This window comes from Tamandua tetradactyla, chromosome 16 (genome assembly GCF_023851605.1).
Source record: "Tamandua tetradactyla isolate mTamTet1 chromosome 16, mTamTet1.pri, whole genome shotgun sequence".
Taxonomy (NCBI): domain Eukaryota; kingdom Metazoa; phylum Chordata; class Mammalia; order Pilosa; family Myrmecophagidae; genus Tamandua; species Tamandua tetradactyla.
In genome coordinates, this window is record NC_135342.1 from 70,421,082 (window position 1) to 70,441,094 (window position 20,013).

At 38.5% G+C, this 20,013-nt stretch overlaps 1 protein-coding gene across 3 annotated transcripts in view; it reads left to right on the forward strand.

Annotated features, from left to right (window-relative positions):
• LOC143659777 (double homeobox protein B-like) overlaps positions 1-20,013 on the forward strand; it is a 30,585-nt gene that overhangs the window by 1,085 nt on the left and 9,487 nt on the right. For 2 of the 3 annotated variants that reach the window (XM_077133088.1, XM_077133090.1), the window contains exons 2-3: positions 777-867; positions 1,348-1,499. The gene's annotated coding sequence lies outside the window, so the exon portion shown is untranslated. The remainder of the gene's footprint in view (positions 1-776; positions 868-1,347; positions 1,500-20,013) is intronic. The other variant, XM_077133089.1, reaches the window with a different exon arrangement.

Consider the following 20,013-nt stretch of genomic DNA (forward strand, 5'->3'; position numbering starts at 1 on the left):
GTGAACTTTCTTTCAGACATACTCTTCCATTCCTTAATTGGATAGTAGCAACCCGATTTTCCCTTGGTAATTTGGGGCTGTCCAGGCAAGAATGAAATCTTTAGGGCAGGCCCACTAAAAGGACAGGCTGAAACTCTTAGGCACCAGAGAATGCCCCTATTCATTTCTTTTTCTCCAGGGAAGCCTCAAGTTGCTTTTAAGGCTTCTTGCTGGATGGATTAGGCCCACCCAGATTATCAAGGATAATCTCTTTTACTTAAAATCAACTGACTGTAGCATTTAATCACTTCTACAAAACACCTTAAAACAGCACCTGGATTAGTATTCTCTTAAACAACTGAGTGGCACGGTCTAGTCAAATTGATGTGTAAACTTTACCATCACTGTGGCTGAAAGAAATGTTTCAGGAAGAGCTGAGGAAAATGTGAAAAGAATAAGTGAGGCAAGGCTGTCCATATAACATAATAAAAAATATTGCCAATCCAAAATATTTAAGAAACAACAGTACTGAACATAACTGACAGCAAAAGGTTTATGTTTCTGTAAACCAGAAAGCACAGAATCAAAGACATGCTTGGAAAGGTGTTATGATATAGATTTATTGCCTAGGTGATCAAAATCTGAATCTAAATCCACTTAATGTTAAACTTCCCTTTAATCTAATGACTTCACATGGCCTTTTAAGGTGTTAAATATTTGATGTCAACATTAAATAGAGAGATATTTAAGAAATGGGTGGGCCACCCTGGGTTTTTATAAATCTGTGACTTTGGCAGTTGCTCATTTGGCCCTTAGTCCTTGTGGAGTCCAGGTGACTTCCCAGTGTGGATTTGAAGCAACAGCTTCTTTTCTCTGTTCTTTATAATGGTAAGTGCCTTGTTTATTTTTCAGTGTTTTTAAAAGTTTAAGTCACAAACATGATTAGAGGGCTAGATTGTTGGGGCTGCAGTTTTTAATAAGTTGTTGCAGGTGGTTTTATGTGCTTTGCAATTGTATCAGTAAGTTTCTGATTGAAGATGGCAGCCATGAGCCCTATACCTGTGTCCTCTACCTAGAGTATTAAAGTTGACACTTTCAATGGAGGAATGAATATGAAGTAACTGATGTTTTATATATTACTTCAGTTGGCCTTCTAAAGGTGATACATATTTAAAGATGGGATTAAATAGTAAGAGCTATTTAAGAAATGGGTGAACCACCCTTGAGACTTCATAAGTCTTTGGGAGCTGTTCAGTTGACCCGTAGTCTTTGTGAAATAATTAATATTTTATTTGTGGAATATGTAATTATGCCAGGTTTTTATCCATAAACATATCTTTCATATTCTTCTCCTTTTCTCTTCATCAGGCACAGTACAAAGACAAGCCTGAAGATGGAGACTTATTTACAGGAAAGTCAAGTGGATACCCTCCAACATGATATCAGAAAAACACAACCTGGCATAGTTGCTAGGGAATGACTAGCCGAAAAAATAGTGTTTTCAACAGTACACCATTGAGGTAGGCATTATGTTTCTATTTCATTATGTCAGAAAAAAGCTGGGCTGAGCACTTTCAAATAATTCTCTTAAACCAGACATTTTGCTAAGAACGTTTATCCTGTTACATCATTGAATATTAAACATGAAATTAAAACAGGAACTCTATATCTTTTGCCAATGGTGGAAATATTGGTTGTGTCTTTACTGTTGGGGGAACTAGCAAGTCCTGGTCAGGTTTTCCTCATGGGAGATAATTAAATCATATTTTGAAATTGAGAATAAGAATCTAAATAGGAAATTGGATCACTTTAATAATGTAATATTATCAATGGTACTGAAACATTTATGCAAATAATGTATAATATATAATTATGTCAGAACTGAGAAGTAAATATTCATGTAAATAAACAATTCTCAGGCCAGCTTTTATCTTTTTTGTTTTGTTCCTACTTAATATCTCAGATATGACTCATACCTAAGACCGATTGAAATAAAATCCCATATAATGAATTATTTTCGATAGAATTATTAATGTAAAAAATGGACCTAGGGAGAATTTCTTCAGTTTCCGAAGAGATAACTGTAAGGAATACAAATATGTCAGGTAAAAGAATATTTAAAGTCATGAAGAACAAGTTCAAATGTTTTTTGAGAAAAATAACTGTTTCAGGCTTTGTGTCAAATCTGGTTTCCAATGTGCCATTAGTTAGAAGGACATCATTCTGAAGGAATGCTGGAGAGCTCAGAAATTTTTCTTATCTCTTCATGCATTTGTTTCATCAAGGTTTACTCCAGTAACAGTAATAAAAGTGGATTCTGTGGGAAAACTTGAAAAGTACTAGCCCCGTTGGAGGCACTGGGCCCCTTTGAACTGATGTGAGGAAAAAAGTCAGGAAACAATGTAGGAAGAGGATGGCTCTGCCACAGTGTTCACTAATTTATTCACTTATTTCAGGTTTCACCTGGGTTTAAGATATCTTCTCTGAAAATATTTTGATTACTTAACTGAGAATACGGACATGACTTTTTAACACAATGCTTCAGATATGAGAGTGACTCACAAATACTATTGACATTAAGATTATAAATGTTATCAGTAATTGTTAATTATCCAAATGACACACTGAGAAATTATTAGAAGGTACCTTAAACTTCTGTTTATTATTGCCAGTTCTGCCACCTTATTTAGAGGAATTCTTTAAATGTCCATTATATATGTATCGTATATTATGAAATGGGTATTTTCTAAAAGAGATAATAGGGGTCAACAAACAACATTCAGATATTGAAGGTCTTCTAGAAGTGAGAAAGAAAGATTTCCTTTGGGAGACCTCACAATGCCTTGAAGATGATTATGAAAGAAATGTTAATTTTATTTAAAGTGCAGACCCATCCCTGTTATAAATAGCGTGCTAATTCTTTGAGATAGTGTGGTAGTTAGGTTCAGGTGTCAAGTTGGCCAAGTGGCGGTACCTAATTCTCTTGCTGTGGACATGAGCCATTGGCATGTGAAACTCATCTATCACTGATTGTACCTGCGGTTGGCTGGGGGGAGTATCTCCTGCAGTGAGTTGTGTTTAATTTAATTGGCTGTATGCTTAAATGAGAGAGCTCAACGCATCACAGCCCAAGCAGCTCAGCATACCTCATCTCAGCCCTGGCAGCTCAGCCCAGACCTTTGCAGATGCAGAAAGGAATCACCCTGGAGAAAGCTGTGGGAACCCAGAAGCTGGGAGAGCAGGCCAGCAGAAATCGCCCTGTGCCTGCCTGTGTAAGAGAGAACCTCAGATGAAGTTAGCTGCCTTTCCTCTGAAGAACTATAAGTTTTTAACTAAATAAATCCCCCTTTATTAAAAACCAATCTATCTCTGGTGTGTTGCATTCTGGCAGCCTTAGCAAACTAAAATAGATAGTAACATCATTCCAAGAATGATACGTTGCTCTTCTCTTATGGATATTTTCCCAAGGACAGATGGCAGTCAATTTTGCATCACTGGATTGTACTCTGGGATTTTATAGACTGAGTTACTTGACTTTCACATCTTCTTTTCCCACTTAGATGTGGTTTAAAACTATAGAAGGAGTTAATTTGGTCAGCATTATCTTCACAAATTTGTATTTTGGACTTAAGTGTGAAATTTGGCCTAAATTAAATTAAAATCCTCTTGTTTTAGTTTTCTGGTTACCAAAGCAAGCATCATGCAGTCCATTGGTTTAAACAGTGGGAATTTATTGTCTCATGGTTTTGAGGCTAGGAGAGGACCAAAATCAAGGCATCATCAAGGTAATGGCTATGGCTTTCATGGCTGGCTGCAGACAATCATTCGTCCTTGGCTTTTCTGTCAGATCGGAGTGCACATGGCATTCTCTCCTGGCTTCTCCCTTCTTTTCTGTGTTTCCTTGATTTTCGGCTTCTGGCTGTTCCCTCTACTTTTTTCTCTCTCTGTAACCTTCCCTATAAGGCCTTCGATAATAGGATTAAGACTCATCCTGAGTCAGTTGAGCCACATCCTAACTGAAGCAACCTAGAATTAGGGGTAAGGATAGAGTTAGGGTTAGGTTGTCATGCTGTTGTTGTTAGAGTGCTGTGAATCCTCTGTGTTACTGAGTTTCGGAAACTGAGTGAAATGCATCTTTCTCATACTTCAAGCACTTACCAACATACTAACACTGTTGACATGCAAGTTTCTGTTAAAGAGATATGAATACCCTATGTGACTTAGTTCTGAAACTGAGTGAAATGTATATTTCACTCACTTTTATGCAAGCATTTTGCATGCTAATGCAAGGTGTTAGGGTTATGATTAGGAGTGGTAGTAGGGTAGGATTAGATTAGTTTTAGGGATAGAGATAGGCCTAGAGGTAGGGCTAGGATGAGATTTAGGATAGCTTTAGGGTTAGTGTTCCAGTAGTAAATTAGGCCCTGATTGTGGTGTGCTGTCACAGTAGAGATTTGCAAAATATCACCTTTGAATATTCCTAATCAAGTAGTTCTAATAGGCTAGTTCATATGTAACTTGTACTTGATACCTTAGAATGTTTTAGTCAAACTAGGGAATATATTGGAACTAGCTGGTCACTACCGTCTGTACTGGAGTTAATGCAGATAGCACTCATGGCTTCAAATTCCTATCTTCCTTCAAGAGCTGTGTGATTGATCTTCTCTGTAGGTCATAAATTACAGTGAGAAGGAGAGAGAAAGACTCAATCTGCCACTGCTGGTTTTGAGGATGGAAGAGAGCCATGAGCCATGGGATAGAAGATGGAAAATACAAGGAAATTAATTCTCCCCTAGAGCCTCCAAAAGGACAAAGCTCTCCCGACACCCTGATTTTAGCCTACCAGCCAGTGTCTTGGGGAATTAATCAAAAACCTTCATTGGATTTTCGTTTGTGAATTGTGCTGTACAGTGATGGATAAGAAATCCCTCCTAAATTGAACCTGTAATAGTAGTTACCTATGGAAGTAGAAATTCCAGCAATTTCTTCTGTGAAGTAGTGACGTTTGATAAAAAGTCAAGGACATGCAATATACGTTGACAGGACATTGGCAGCACCCCTCCTGCAGCTGCATCTTAGTCACAGCTCTATATCAGCAGAGGAGATCATGGGTTTTAGCTAATTACTTCTGCTATAGAAGTCATTAGTCTATAGATGGTAGCTGTTGTCATACAAATAGATGAAATAATTTGGAGAAAATATGTAGTTTGAAAATTGAAGAGCTCCAAGCCAGAGCCCTGAAATTACCAACAGTGAGTAAGAGAGGTGAACCAGAGGCCATGGACATAGTTTCTATTTTATACTCCCTACAAGTTGAAAATAGTCTAATGGATCTAAGAAGGTGCTGAAAATTTTATAAAAAGAAAAGATAGCAAGCCTATTCTTTTAACAATGATGATTCATTAGTATATAAATTTACAGATCTAAGACTATGATAATGTCCAAATTAAGGCATCAGGAGGAAGATACCTTCTCTGGGGAAAGGCCACTGGCACCCAGGGTTCCTCTGTTACATGGGAAAGCACATGGCCAGTGTCTGCTGGTCCTTGTTTCCCAGGTTTCATTGCTTTCAGCTTCCACTTCCCATGGCTTTCTCGCTGAGCATCTGTGTATTATCTCTTAACATCTCCAGGGGTGTTTTTCTCTGGTGTTTCTCTCATAAAGGACTCTAGTAAAAGGATTAAGACCCCACCTTGAATTGTGTGGGTCACATCTCCTTGGAATCTAATCAAAAGGTCCCACCAACAATAGGTCTGCACCCACAAGAATGGATTGAAAGAACGCGGTCTTTGCTGGGGTACATACAGCTTCAAACCAGCACAGGCCATATGTTGTATGAATCCATTTATATAAGCTGTCCAGAACAGGCACCTCTCTAGGGACATAACGTTGATTCATGTCTGACAGGCTGGGAAATGGGGAGTGGGGATTTATTGCAAATGAATATGAGTTTTTTCTTTTGAACATAATTAAAGTAATTCTAAAATTATACGCTTGTATGGTTGCACATCTTTATGACTATGCAAAAATCATTGAATTGTATGCTTTAAAGGTGAGTTTTATGGTATGTGGGTCTTTTCTCAATAAGATTGTAAGGATAAAAATGATAAAATCCTCTTGTTCCAAGATGGTGGCTTAGTGAGGTGTGGAATTTAGTTCATCTTCCAGAACAGCTAGTAAATAGCCAGGAACAGTACAGAATAACTGCTGGGGCCACATCAGTCACTGGACACACAGCGTACCCCTGTCTGGACAAGCTGGATCAGCTGGAATCCCACCCAGAACTGTGAGTCCCCCAAGTGGCTGAGGCTGGTGCCCCTCCCCCACAGGCTGGTTCCCAGAGGGAATAGGAAAGAGACTTTACTAATGGCAAGGGGCTGAGCTCAACCAAGTTCCAATTGTTGAATTAATTAACAAATTATGACTACTAAAAATAGGACCTCTGCTCAGTTAAACCTTTAATAAAAGCTAAAGTTACTAGTTTTTGCTCTGGCTCAGAGGGGGCAGAGCTGATAGAAAAAAAACCCCGCATGTTTTTTGGATTGGACAGCACAAAACCCTTGAAAAGGTCTGGACCCTAAAAAAAAAAAAAAAAAAAAAAAAAAAAGAGGAGGCACATAGGACATGGAGATACATAGAGCAATGTACCAATTTAAGCTCTTAATTAACAAACCCAAGGAAGGGAGGTGGGTGTGGGTGTGTCCTGCTCTGAAAAGGAATTTTTTTTTTTTTTTTTGCTGTGTTTCTACTGTTTAACTGCTCTTTAAATTCAACTGCAAGGCTTCCCAGGTTCCAATTGCCCCAGGCAAGGGCAGAATTAAGCTTGTCTGAGAGACAAAGAGGCTGGTGAGGGGAAAGGAGGTAATTCCTGGAGGCTGTGCCTTCCTCAGGAGAGGGGGCTTAGTTTAGGTGAAATCCCTTCCTCAAGGAATTCAGACCCCAGGAACTGGAAATCTGAAGCAATTAAAGCCAGCCTACAACCTCTCCTCTATCTCAAACACACTCCCAGCAGGAAGAGTCTGCTGAAGTTAAAGGTACTGCATCACTTTATGTTGGCTGGACCCGCAGTCAGACAAGCACCACATACTGGGCAGGATAGGAAAAACAGAGAGTCTAGAGGCTTCATAGGAAAACCTGTCAACCTGCTGGGTCTCACCCTCAGGAAAAACTGATGCAGGTGACTCTTTCCTCCTGAGAGGAGGCCAGTCTGGTCTGGGAAAATCTAACTGGAGTCTATAATACCTAAGTAGACCCTCCTAAGGAAAAATAAAGGCTCCATACAGGCAGGGCAAGAAACAAGAAAAGAACTAAAAAATTTCTGCTCTGTTAAACAAAATTTATGCTACAGGTCTAGAACTGAACTGAATGTCAAAGGACAGATAAAGAACAGAGCCATCCAGCAAGAAAACCCTAGGTAAAATAGTGAAAACAATCTCTAGAATAAAATAACTAAGGAAATTAAATGCCTAGACACCAGCAAAAAATAACAAATCATACTAGGAAAATTGAAGATATGGCCCAGTCAAGGGAACAAACCAACAATTCAAATGAGATACAGGAGTTGGAACAATTAATTCAGGATGTTCAAACAGACATGAAAAATCTCATCAAAAATCAAATTAATGAATTGAAGGAGGATATAAAGAAGGCAATGGGCGAACCAAAAGAGGAAATAAAAAGTCTGAAAAAACAAATCACAGAACTTATGGGAATGGAAGGCACAGCAGAAGTGTTGAAAAAAAAAGTAAACCTGCAATATTAGATTCCAAGAGGCAGAAGAAAGGATTAGTGAACTGGCGGAGGGCCATCTGAAATCTGACAAGCAAAAGAAAATATAGGGGAGTAAAAGGAAAAATATGAGCAGGGACTCAGGAATTGAATGACAACATGAGGTGCATGAAGGGAAAAGAAGGAGAAATACTAATGGAGGAAATTCCCACTGAGACTTTCCCAACTCTTGTGAAAGGCTTAAAATTACAGATTCAAGAAGTGCAGTGTATCCAAGACAGAATAGATCCAAGACACTTATTAATCAGAATGTCACATGTCAAAGGGAAAGAGAGAATTTTGGAAGCAGCAAGAGAAAAGCAATCCATCACATACAAGGGAAGCCCAGTAAGACTATGCATAGATTTCTCAGCAGAAACCATGGCAGTGAGAAGGTAGTGGTATGATATGTTTATGATTCTAAAAGACAAAAAATGCCAACCAAGAATTCTGTATCTAGCAAAATTGTCCTTCAAAAATGAGGGTGAAATTAAAACATTGTCAGACAAAAGAATCACTGAGAGAATTTGTGACCAAGAGACAGGCTCTGCAAGAAATACTAAAGGGAGCACTACAGACAGATAGGAAAGGCAGCAGAGAAGAGTGTGGAGAAGAGTGTAGAAATGAAAACTATCAGTAAAGGTAAAAAGGAAAAATTAGATATAACGTATAAAATCCAAATGGCAAAATGGTAGAAGAAAGTACCCCCCTTACAGTAATAACACTAAATATTAATGGATTAAACTCCCCAATCAAAAGACACAGACTGGCAGAATGGATTGAAAAACAGGACCCATCTATATGCTGTCTACAGGAGACCCAAGGACAACCATAGGTTGAAAGTGAAAGGTTGGGAAAAGACATTTTATGCAAATAACAATCAGAAAAGAGCAGGAGTAGCTATACTAATATCCAACAAATTAGACTTCAAATGTAAAACAATTAAAAGAGACAAAGAAGGACATTGTGTATTAATAAAAGGAACAATTTGACAAGAGGACATAACAATCATAAATATTTATGCACTGAGCCAGAGTGCTCCAAAATACTTGCGGCAAACACTGAAAACACTAAAAAGAGAAATAGACACATTGACCACAATAGGAGACTTCAATTCCCCTCTCTTCAATGGACAGAACATCTTGATAGAGGATCAATAAAGAAACAGAGAATTTGAACAATACAATAAATGAACTAGACTTAACAGACATTTATAGAACATTGCAGACATATAGAACACTTTCTCAAGTGCTCGTGGATCATTCTCAAAGATAGACGATATGCTAGATCAAAATAAAAAGATAAAATTAAAAAGATTGAAATGATACAAAACACTTTCTTGGATCATAAAGGAATGAAGTTGGAAATCAATAACAGGCAGAGGGCCAGAAAATTTATGGAGGCTCAACAACACACTCTTAAACAACCAATGGGTCAAGGAAGATATTACAAGAGAAATCAGGAAATATCTCGAGGCAAATAAAAATGAAAATACAACATATCAAAATTTATGGGATGCAGCAAAGGCAGTACTAAGATGTGGCATATTTCTCAGGGATTGGAGCCTAGCCATACTTAAAAATTTTTTTAATCATTTCTGTATTCTCTCCCTGTCTCTCAAGCCTGTCACCTAGCTCATTGTCCCCCCTTCCCCCTCTTGTTGTAGACCGCCCATTTCCGTAGCTCACCACCAAACCGTGAGCCTTCCTGTTACTTGCTCCACTTCTCTGTTCTGCCACCTGCTCATGCTACCCCCAACTAATTCCAACCTTTGCCTGACAACTACCTTTAGCATGTGTGATTGGTCCCCCGAACCCTCTGCCCCCTCCCCTACTCCTCCCCCTGTACAACGGTATATAACCTGAGCTCTCTGAAAGCTCGGGGTCTTCTGTGCACTTGAGCTCCCTCAGTACTCATAGCTTATATAATGTAACAATAAAGAAGCTTTGTGCTGATTTATTGGCCTCCAGCTCAAGTCCTTTAGCCCCCTAGCCGAGATGGCTAGGCCCTGCTTACCACAAGGTTTACACCCTGCGAGCTCGCCCCCTTCCACCCAGGGTTCTGGCCGCGAGGCTGCCCGGTGACTATCAGCTCGCCGAGTGTCTGCTCGGCTGAAGTTATCCCGGCACTAAGAAGGAAATTTATTGCCTTTAATGCCTAGATCAAAAAAGAAAGAAAAAAGAAGTAGAAAGAACAAAAATCGAGGTATTAACTGTTCACTTGGAAGAACTAGAGAAAGGACAGCAAACTAAACCCAAAGCAAGCAAAGGGAAAGAAATAATGAAGATTAGAGCAGAAATAAATGAAACTGAGAACATGAAAACAATCGAGGAAATCAACAAAACCAGAAGGTGGTTCTATGAGAAAATCAGTGAAATTGATAGACCCTTAGCAAGGTTGACAAAAGAAGAAGAAAAAGGATGCAAATAAAATCAGAAATGCAAGAGGAGACATAACCACTGACCCCACAGAAATAAAGGAGGTAATGAGAGGATACTATGAACAACTTTATGCTAATAAACTAGACAATGTAGATGAAATGGACAACTTCCTAGAAAGGCATGAACTACCAACATTGACTCGAGAAGAAATAGGCGGCCTCAACAAACCAATCACAAGTAAAAAAATTGAATTAGTCATTAAGAAGCGCCCAAAAAAGAAAAGTCCAGGACCAGATGGCTTCACATGTGAATTCTACCAAACATTCAAGAAAGAATTAGTACCAATTCTGCTCAAGCTCTTCAAAAAAATATTGAAGAGGAGGGAAAGCTACCTAACTCATTCTATGAAGCCAACATCACTCTCATACCAAAGCCAGACAAAGATCTATAAGAAAAGAAAATTACACACCAGTCTCTCTAATGAATAAAGATGTAAGAATCCTCACCAAAATTCTTGCAAATCAAATCCAGCAGCACATTAAAAGAACTATATACCATAACCAGGTAGGATTCATCCCAGGTATGCAAGAATGGTTCAACATAAGAAAATCAATTAATGTAATACACCATATCAACAGATCAAAGCAGAAAAACCACATGATCATCTCGGTTGATACAGAAAAGGCATTTGACAAAATTCAACATCCTTTCTTGTTGAAAACACTTCAAAGGATAGGAATAGAAGGGAACTTCCTCACCGTGATAAAGGGAATATATGAAAACCCCCCAGATAACATCATCCTCAATGGGGAAAAACTGAAAGTTTTCCCCTAAGATCAGGAACAAGACAAGGATGTCTGCAGTCATCATTGTTATTCAACATTGTGTTGGAAGTTGTAGCCAGTGCAGTTAGACAAGAAAAAAAATTCAAGGCATCAAAAGTGGAAAGGAAGAAGTAAAACTCTCACTATTTGCAGATGATATGATACTATATGTTGAAAACCCCAAAAAACCACAGCAAAACTACTAGAGCTAATAAATGAGTACAGCAAAGTGACAGGTTCCAAGATCAACACTCAAAAATCTGTAGTGTTTCTATACACTAGTAATGAGCAATCTGAGGGGGAAATCAAGAAAAAAATTCCATTTACAATTGCAACCAAAAGAATAAAATATTTAGGAATAAATTTAACTAAGGATACAAAAGACCTATACAAGGAAAACTACAAGAAATTGTTAAAAGAAATCACAGAAGACCTAAATAAATGGAAGGGCATACTGTGTTCATGGATTGGAAGTCTAAATATAGTTAAGATGTCAATTCTACCAAAATCGATATGTAGATTCAATGCCATACCAATTAAAATCCCCAAAACTTACTTTTCAGAAATAGAAAAACCAAGTGGCAAATTTATCTAGAAGGACAGGGTGCCCCAAATAGTTAAAAGTATCCTGAGGAAGAAAAATGAAGTTGGAAGTCTCACACCACCTGACTTTAAGGCATATTATGAAGCTACAGTGGTCAAAACAGCGTGGTACTGGCAAAAAGACAGATATATCGACCAATGGAATCAAATAGAGTGTTCAGATATAGACCCTCTCATTATGGACAATTGATCTTTGGTAAGGCAGTTAAGGCAACATACTGGGACAGGACAGTCTCTTCAATAAATGGTGCCTGGAGAACTGGATATCCACATGCAAAAGAATGAAAGAGGATCCATATCTCACACCCTTTAAGTAAATTAACTCAAAGTGGATCAAAGATCTAAACATTAGCTCTAAGACCATAAAACTGTTAGAAGAAAATGTAAGGAAGTATCTTATAAAACTTGTAATAGGAGGCAGTTTCCTAGATCTTACACACAAAGCATAAGCATTGAAGAAAGAAATAGATAAATGGGAACTCCTCAAAATTAAACACTTTCATGCATCAAAGAACTTTGTCGAGAAAGTAAAAAGACAGCCTTCACTATGGGAGACAATGTTTGGAAATGACATATCAGATAAGGGTCTAGTATCCAGAATATATAAAGAGATTGTTCAACTCAAAAAGACAAACAACCCAATTACAAAATAGGCAAAAGACATGAACAGACACTTCTCAGAAGAGGAAATACAAATGGCTGAAAGGCACATAAAAAGATGCTCAACTTCCCTGGCTATTAGGGAAATGCAAATCAAAACCACAATGAGATATCATTTCACATCTGCCAGAATGCCCATTATCAATAAAATAGGAAATGACAAGTGCTGCAAAGGGATGTGGAGAAAGAGGCACACTTATCCACTGTTGGTGGGAATGTAAAATGGTACAACAACTGTGGAAGGCAGTTTGGTGGTTCCTCAGGAAGCTAAGTATAGAATTGCCATATGATTTGGCAATACCATTGCTAGGTATCTATTCAGAGGACACGGGGGCAAGGACAGAAACGGACATTTGCAGACCAATGTTTATAGCAGCATTATTTACAATTGCCAAGAAATGGAAACAGCCCAAAGGTCCACCAATAGACGAGTGGCTAAATAAGCTGTGGTATATACATGCAATGGAATATTATGCAGCTGTAAGACAGAATAAAGTCATGAAGCATGTAACAATGTGATTGGACCTTGAGGACATTATGCTGAATGAGATTAGCCAGAAACGAAAGGACAAATACTGTATGGTCTACAAATATGAACTAACATTAATGAATGAACTTGGAGAATTTCAGTTAAGAACAGAGGTCACCAAGAGATAGAAATAGGGTAGAGATTGGGTAATTGGAGCTGAAGCAATACAGATTGTGTAACTGTAATGACTGTAAAAATTCACAAATGGATAGCACAATACCACCTGATTGTAGCACAATAAGGTAAGTATGCTGAATGAAACTGAATATGAGAATGATAGAGGGAGGAGGACTGGGGGCACATATGAAACCAGAAGGAAAGATAAACGATAAAGACTGTGATGGTATAATATAGGAATGCCTGGAGTGTACAATGATAGTGTCTAAAATAAAGATTAAAAAATGGTTTTGCATGAGGAAGAACAAAGGAATGTCAATTTTGCTGGGTGCTGAAAATAGATGGTCATTCATATTTTCAAACTTCAACTTCTGTGTGAGACTAAAGCAAAAAATGTTAATTTGGCACAAACTTTATATTTTGACTAATGCATTTCCTAATATAACTTATATGGACAGGTTATTTGAACACCTTAAATACATGGAAGCTTGAATAGGGCATGAGATTTATAGGTTTGTCCAGTGTGATGCCCCAATAAATTCCAGAGTGATTTGAACAGTGAATAGAGAAGTATTTGCAAAGTCCCCTTGGAGGAATGGCAAGAAAGGGGGAAAATTCAACTTTCCCATTTGGAGAATTCCTGTTATTCTTGCGAGCAGTGGCGACAACCAAATCAATAGGCCAAGCCCTCAATCTTGGGGTTTGTTCATGTGATTCTTATCCCTGCAAAGGATAGGCTAAGCCTACTTAAAATTAAAGCCCAAGAGTCACCCCCAGAGAACCTCTTTTGTTGCTCAGATGTGGCCTCTCTCTCAGCCAACATGACAAGCAAACTCACCACCCTTCCCTTGTCTATGTGGGACATGACTCCCAGGGGTGTAAACCTCCCTGGCAATGTGGAACAGAAATCCTATAATGAACTGGGACTCAGCATTAAGGGATTGAGAAAACCTTCTCGACTGAAAGGGGAAAGAGAAAATTGAGACAAAATAAAGTGTTAGTGGCTGAGAGATTTCAAACAGAGTTGACAGGTTATCCTGGAGGTTATTCTTATGCCTTATATAGATATCCCCCTTTTAGTTTAAGGTGTATTAGAGGGAAGTGCCTGAAACTGTAGAGTTATGTTCCAGTAGCCATATTTCTTGAAGATGAATGTATATTGATATAGCTTTTGCAATGTGACTGTGTGATTGTGAAAGCCTTGTGTCTGATGCTCCTTTTATCTAGGGTATGGACAGATGAATAAAAAATATGGATTAAAAATAAATAATAGGGGGAACAAATGTTAAAATAAATCGAGTAGATTGAAATACTAGTGATCAATGCAAGGGAGTGGTAAGGGGTATAGAAAAAATATGGGGGAACAAAGATTAAAATATATTGGGTAGATGGAAATCCTAGTGGTCAATGAGAGGGAGGGTCAGGGGTATGGTATGTATGAATCTTTTTCTTTTTATTTCTTTTTCTGGAGTGATGCAAATATTCTAAGAAATAATCATGGTGATGAATATACAACTATGTGATGATATTGTGAGACATTGCCTATACACCAAGTATGGAATGTTTATATGTTAAGAATGTTCATGTTTGTATGTTGTTTTTTTGTCAATAAAAATATAAAAAATGATAAAGTCCAAAGATATATATTGATAGGTCATGAAATAGTTCACTATATGCTTAAATGAAGATGCAGAGAACAGTTTAGGAAAAACTGAGTACTGCGTGATTATGTCAAGTGAAAGTGAAACTTAAAATGTAATACACTATTCTGACATTTAAAATCCATATCATTAACAATTGTCAACATTCTATATGACATCAGCTGTACATTTAGATAAAACAATCTGTTGCCTATAACATGGATAGCCAATATTTTTGATCAGCAAAGAATGTATTTTTAACATCCCATTAATTTGGGGAATCCCTTAAATTTTGCAAATGAGTTATTAAATATATTGAGATTTCCTTCATATGCCCAGTATGAATAAATAATATGTATAGTAAAGAGATAACACGCCACTTGAAAGCATCCATTCATTTTTTTTTTTTTTTTTTTTTTTTTTTAAAGACAGAGAGAAGGAAGGAAGGATAGAAGGAAGGAAGGAAGGAAGAAAGGGAAACATTTTTAAACATTTTCTTGTTTTATTGTATTCTGTTTCTCCGTTTTTGTTACATGGGCTGGGGCCGGGAATCGAACCGAGGTCCTCCGGCATAGCAGGCAAGCACTTTGCCCGCTGAGCCACCGCGGCCCGCCCCCATTCATTTTTAAATGTTCATTTTCTTTTTTCATTTAATCAGAAAATGGCAACAGTATTGAACATCATTTTGTGTTGGGCAAGAGATGTGATGCGTAATTTCTATAGGAAATATTTCTAAGAAGTTAGAAAAAATTCCATCAAAAGATTATTATCATTTAATATTTATCAATAACTAACACACTATTAGTAATATATTAGTCAGGGTTCTCTAGGGAAACAGAACTGTATTAGTTTGCTAGGTGCCGGAATGCGATATAGCAGCAGTGGAACAGCTTTTACAAAAGGGAAGTTTAGTAAGTTACAACTTTACAGTTCTAAGGAAGTCAAGGTATCCATGTTAAGGCACCAACAAGAGGTTACCTTCACTGAAGAAAGGTTGAGGGGTAAGGAACACCTCTGTCAGCTGGGTAGTCTCATGTGGCTGGGGCTCCTGTTTGCTTGCTCCTGGCTTCTGTTGCCTTTAGCCTCTGTGGGGGTTCCTTACTTTTCTTTTCCAGGTCTGTCTTTCATCTCTTGGCTTCCTTTGGCTTTCTCCAGGTTCTGGCTTGCTTAACATCTCATGGTGAAATCTGCTGGGCTCCAAGCATCTCCAAATTCTGTGTCTCTGTTCTCCAAGCGTTGGCATCTGTGTCAGCTCTGCTCTGGAATTTCTGTCAACTCTGTTGTGGTAGTTAGATTCAGTTGTCAACTTGGCCAGGTGAAGGCATCTAGTTCTGTTGCTGTGGACATGAGCCAATGGTACTTGAACCTCATCTGTTGCTGATTACATCTGCAGTTGGCTAGGAGGCGTGCCTGCTGCAGTGAATGATGTTTGACTTAATTGGCTGGTGCTTAAATGAGAGAGCACAACGTAGCACAACCCAAGCAGCTCAGTATACCTCATCTCAACACTCGCCCAGGCCTTTGGAGATGCAGAAAGAAATCACCTTGGGGAAAGCTGTTGGATCCCAGACGCCTGGAGAGAAGGCCAGCAGAGACCATCCTGTGCCTTCCCACGTAAGAAAGAACCTCAGATGGAAGTTAGCTGCCTTTCCTCTGAAGAACTAATGAAATAAATCCCCTTTTATTAAAGCCAATCTGTCTCTGGTGTGTTGCATTCTGGCAGCTAGCAAACTAGAACATCTAAAAGTCTTTTAAAAGAGTCTTTTAAAGACTCAAGTAAATTAATCCAGACCCACCTGGAGTCATATCTCCATCTAATCAAAAGGTCGCATCCACAACTGGATGTGCCACAGTGCCATGGAGATAATCTAATCAAAAGTTTTCAACCTGCAGTATTGAATCAAGATTAAAAGAAATGGCTGCCTCCACAAAATTGAATCAGGATTAAAACATGGCATATATAATACTTTCAAACTGGCACATTCCATCCTCTGGACTCCAAAAAGGACATGTTTTTTCCATCTACAACATACATTCACTCCATTACAATATCACAAAAGCCTTAAACCATCTCAGAAAGAATACGAATATAATACAAGATTAAAACCGGTACAAAGTCTCATGAAAGTCTGTTACAGGCATGGTCTGTTCTAAGGGAAGGATTTTCTTCTGGCTCTGGACCTGTGAAACTCAGAACAAATTATCTGCTGCCAATATACAGTCATAGGATACATGTTTCCATTTCCATAGGGAGAAATTGGAAGGAACCCAGGGGTCACTGGACCCATACAGTTCCTAAAACCTGCAGGGACACCTCCATTAGATTTCAAAGTCTGAGTCATTTATCCTCCAGGTTTTAGAAAGCAGCAGTCTCACCCTTTCCAAGGGCCTAGACAGTGGCCTTGCTTTCTGTCCAAATTCTGGGAGATGGTGCAGCACTGGGGCTTGTTGAAGGGAACACCTTTTCCACCCTTTCCATATGTCGGGCCAGCACCCATCTCTGCCATCTCTGGGGCACACTCTCAACCTTTCCAGAGCAATGGGGTGGCAGCCAAGCTCCCTCCAATCCTCAGCTTATGCACTCCACCCTCTCTGAGGCCTGAAGTGGCACAACTGTCCCTGAGCAATGAAGCGGACGGCCCACCCTCTGCTTCCGGGGCAAACTCATCATTTCCATGTGCATGGGTCAATCTGCTCTCCCTGCCCAAGGTTTCCTGGCTCCAGACCTTAACCTCCGTGGTTCTGCTTCTGAAGATTTTTTTCCATCACTTTGTCCTTTTTCTATCCCTTTTAGTCCAGACTGACAATGATTCCATTTATTCGGATCCCACAACACTCTTGTTGGTTTTCTATGCAATACACTGGACTCATGCCCATGAGACAAAAGGACTTTCCACATATCCTTTCTGGATAGCTCCATCTCCAATCCTGTTTTTTTCTGAAATGGCTAACTGCTTCCTTCCATGTTTGCTAAATCCTCATGTGGGGCCCTATTTAATGTGATCTCACTTTCTGGAGACTCAGAATTTTCTAGACCATCAGTTTCTGTTTCCTTTGTACCCAAGAGTTCAGTTCTCAGCTTATCTCTTTCCTCTCACATTTTACTGTGTGCTTCAAGAAGCAGCCAGACTGCATTTTTTCACATTTAGTTTAGAAATTTCTTATGCTAAATATCCACATACGTCACTCTCAAATTCTGCCTTCCATCTACAAAGAATGCCTTCCTTCCAATTTGGAATGACACATTCATCATTTCTGTTTAAAGCCTCACCAGAATTATCTTTAAGATCCACATGTCGATCAACAGTCTCTTCAAAGCATTCTAGGCTTGCTCTATCAAGCTCCTCACAACTCTTCCCCTTATCCATTTAAAAAGATGAACATGTTTGGTATTTGCAAACTGCAGCAGCACCCCACTTCTCTGGTACCAAAATCAACAGGAGATATCTGTAAATAAAAGATTTTATAAAAGTATCTCACGCAACTGTGAGGATGCATGAGTCCAAATTCCATAGGGCAGGCTACAAGCTGACAGCTTCAGTGAAGGTCTTCAAGGAATCCTGCAGGAGAGGCTGGCTGACTGAAGTGGAAAGAGAAACTCTGTCTTCTGATTTCTCCTTTAAAGCCTTCAATTGATGAGATTAAATTTCAGTAACTGCAGAAGATTCTCCCCTTGACATACTCCAAATGTAATTAGCTATGGAGCAAACAATTTGCTGATGATTTAATAAAACAGACTTCTGTTTAATAACCAGCCATGAAATGTCCTTGCAGTTAACAGTTTCCCCAGTGCTTGCTTGACCAGACAACTGGTCACCATCACCTGGCCAAGTTGATGCATGAACCCAACCATCACAAGTAATAATATACTATTCTGCTTTATTCAGTTATATTCATAAATATTTTAATAGTGCTACATAATTATATTAATACAGTATAATTATTATTGATAATTTCATAATATAATACTGCAAATACAAACACAGATATAGAAATAATTTTCATGCAATTGTAATTTATATGTTTACCATTAGAATATTGACGTATAATCAAAACTAATACCGGTCATGAATTATTCTCCCATTGATTTGCTATTATTTTAACATAATAGAGTTACCCTTCTATTTTAATATTAGGTGCTATAACATTGTTCCAATCTTCCATGATCTTTTTGGTGGCTTTTCTATCCAATTCAAGATTTGAGAACAATCTACATATAATTTTATCCTGCTATTATAACATCTGCTATATAAAGGAAATATTACTCATTTTACTGTCAACTACAATGGACAGCATGCAAAAAATAGTCAATATATTTATCTATTCATCTAAAGCTAGATAATCTGTGCCTGTACAGTTTCAATGAGTAGTATTATTTATGATGAAAATTTTTTCACATAGTACTCTACTATTATTTTTTATTTCAATACACATCTATTCTGAGTGAAATATTTAGGTGAATGAAAATATGAAACAGAAGAATATCTGTACAAAAACAGAATCAAACCTGAACTCATCATTAAAAATTTTTTTTTTAACGTGGGCAGGCACCGGAAATTGAACCTGGGTCTCTGGCATGGCAGGCGAGAATTCAGCCGCTGAGCCACCATCGGACTGCCCTCAATATTTACATTTTAGATGAGCATTGTAACTGAAGAGCTTTTGTTTTGTTTTTTATTAAGCTTCTTTCTTCTGAGTTACACAATTCATATACCTCCCTCGAAGGATGACCATGCATATTGCCCTGTCCTAGGATCACTAGGGGTGTAAAGTTGGCTCCATCAGGAATGGCCTAATTTACTGTTAATGAGCCACCAGGTCAGGGAAAAGCAGAGAGGGCTGATGGCCCCAGGAGCTCAGGTTCCACACTGTAGCTGCGTTGATGGCTGATGGCAGCTGCCTGGCCCAGGGCTGCCTGGCCCAGCCTGACAACCCAGGTGCTGCTCTTCTCTGGGCTTACCCATAGAATGGGCACCAAACCATTCATGCTGGTAACTTTGGCCACAAGCAGTTGAACCTGTGGTACCATCTGTTCTTCCTTCAGCCAATCCAGAGGATGTTTGAACCATAAGATTTTAAGGAGCCTCCATCCCCTGAGTCATCACTGGGAGAAAGCAACTTCCTGACAGTGAACACATACCCGTGATTCTCACATGAAGAAGATGCAAACGTCTGTTTATCATGAGCACTGGAATTTGGGGCTTATTTAATATGACAAAAAGAGTTATAAAAAAATTACAGGTCAAATTAAAGGAAGCAGTAGCAGATGCAATAATTCAAGTTAGGTTTCAGTTCTAATATTCAGTTGGTGCTTATAATATTTGATTCTTATAAACTTATGACTCCCAATGGATGTTGTTTTTCACGATACCAGTCAGTTGCTGCTTTGGGTCCTTATTAAAAAGTGTATAATAGTTCTGAAGTGAACTCAACATTCTCTGTTTTTTGCTATGTAGTTTATGTGCTGGTTTGAAAGGATTATGTATTAGATTATCACCACAGAATGTGACTCA